This window comes from Anabrus simplex, unplaced genomic scaffold, assembly GCF_040414725.1.
Source record: "Anabrus simplex isolate iqAnaSimp1 unplaced genomic scaffold, ASM4041472v1 ctg00000130.1, whole genome shotgun sequence".
Lineage (NCBI taxonomy): Eukaryota > Metazoa > Arthropoda > Insecta > Orthoptera > Tettigoniidae > Anabrus > Anabrus simplex.
Window position 1 is genome coordinate 234,747 of NW_027130079.1, and position 2,371 is coordinate 237,117.

Genomic DNA, 2,371 nt, shown 5'->3' on the forward strand with positions numbered 1-2,371 from the left:
CCGGGACAGCGCGAACGCAGTCCCGACTACCAAAAATTACGCGCCCGAGATATCCACATTAGGGATATTCGCAGGGGTCAACCCAAGCGAAGTGCAATGCAAGGGCCTCACCCTGGGGGAACCGCCTTCTTGATCACGGTAACCCCTACGCCAGGTAAGTATGAGGAGTGCGTATCGTATCGTATATCAGTTATGTTCACTCTTTCCCCAGAAGGGGGAAAGCGGGCCATCAGCTCAACAAAGGAGCTCTTCAGCCGAAGAATAAAAAGAATACACGTGAAAAAGTAACATGGGAAGGCATGTTTCGTACACGCCAGGAAGAGGAAGGTACATAATGAGAATGTTTGGCGCAGGGGAAGACGCGACCACAAGAGGCACCCCAGCGAGAGACCCGCACCCCACCCCGAGAGGGCAAAACCCCCACTAGACCCCGTTTATTGAAAATATCAGAAAATACAATACAAATAATATACATATGGTGAACAGTATCCAAGAATGGGCAATGAAAGATTTTAGAGAAAATGTCCGTAGAGTACTATTTGCAAAAGAGTAAAGTGTCCATCTTGCTGGATAAAGAAAAACATTGGTACACCAATCACAGCAAAAGAAATTAACATGATCGTTAACATGAAAGGAGAAAAATACAAGAGGGTACAGTATATCAAAAGATATTTGCACACGTAAAAGGAGTCATTATAAAGTCTGTGCCGATGAACAAGAAAGGAGAGCACAAATAAGGAAAAGCAGGGGGTACGACGAACAACACAAATTAGGTACGAGAATAACGAAAAACGAAAAAGCACTAGTGAAGAGAAAATTCGAGAAAAGGAACACAAACACTATATTGCACAACACAAACTTTGTCGAGCGCATAAGGCGCTATTGTCGAAGTGTGGCAGAGGTATGCGCGACCTAAGCCAGGAGCAATGAACTCTTCCTAAACTTAAAGGAGATAGCTGAATCGAAAGTAGGTCGCGACGTTCGAAGGGAGTGGATATTAAAGAGGAGCAGGTGGAAAAAGGTGAGCAGTATGCGGGGTTCGAGTATTATTCAGGATAGAGGTAGCGAGAGGAGAGAGGGAAAGTGCTTCAGTAATAATAGGGTGACGGTAATGATGACCAGTTTGAAGATATTTAAGGCGAAGAGAATGAAGATGAGTGAGAATATGAGGAAAGTCATAGTACGGTAAAAAGTGAGCGGAAGGGGTGTCGTAAGGAAGACGATACGCGATACGAATGGCATGTCTATCAAGGCGAGAGAGGTGAACATATTCAGTAGGATGGGCTGTAATCCAGGTTAAGGAGGCATATGTTAATAAGGGGCGGATGAAGGTTTTATAGAGGGTTAGAATATGATGAGGTTTCAGGCCCCATGTGGATCCTGTTAAGGTACGAAGGGCGCGAAAACGATATAAGGCTTTACGGTGTATTGAAGCTAAATGGTGGGACCATTTAAAATTGTTTTGAAATTGGATACCGAGATAGGTAAGGAGTTTAGTTTCTACAAGAGGAGCATTATAGAGGGTAATAGGAAGACGATGACTAACAGGACGGAGACGGGCTTTAGAGCGGAAAGTGAGGAATTGGGTTTTAGTGGTATTAACGGTGAGGTGCCAGGAATTAAGCCAGGTTTCAAGGGCGGTGAAATAAGTTTGTATCTTACGGGAAAGTGACGTAAAAGTTGGTGCAAAAGCAAGGATTGCAAGGTCGTCGGCGTACTGATACAGTCGAAGAGGGGGATCAGGGTGGGGTATATCATAAGTATAGAGTATATAAAGGAGAGGGGAGAGAGGGGAACCCTGAGCTACGCCAGACAGGATAGGGAAGACATAGGAATGAGAACCCTGGATAGAAATCATGGCAGTGCGGCATTTAAGATAGTTATAAAGGAGACGAAGAATAGTAAGTGGGAGTGGAAGATGAGATAACTTATAATAAAGGCCAGCATGCCAAACAGAATCAAAGGCTTTATCAACATCTAAGCAAATGAAGGCAGCCGGTCGATGAGTGCGGAGATAAGTGTCCAGAGAGGCAGTGATATGAAAGAGATGATCATGAGTAGAAAAGTGGGGTCGGAAGCCAGCTTGAGAAGTAGGAATGAGATGGAGTGAGTGGAGGTAACGGGAGATGCGTTGACTAAGGATACCTTCAAAAATCTTGGAGAGAACTGAGAGGAGAGAAATAGGACGGTAGGAACGAGGGTCGGAGAGGGGTTTATGAGGTTTAGGAAAAAGAAGGATGATGGCTTGGCCCCAGTGGGCAGGAAAGAAGCCAGTATAGAGCAAAGTATTATAGATGGTACAAAGATGATAAATAAGAAGTATAGGGGCTTCACGAATGTGACGATAAGTAATACGATCGGAACCAGGAGC

The 2,371-nt window shown here is 44.6% G+C and overlaps 1 non-coding gene across 1 annotated transcript; it reads right to left on the reverse strand.

Annotated features, from left to right (window-relative positions):
* On the reverse strand, positions 1-162 carry LOC137503540 (U1 spliceosomal RNA). The gene has a single exon (XR_011019210.1). It is a non-coding gene; the product is annotated as a U1 spliceosomal RNA (small nuclear RNA).
* Between the last annotated feature and the right edge of the window lie 2,209 nt (positions 163-2,371).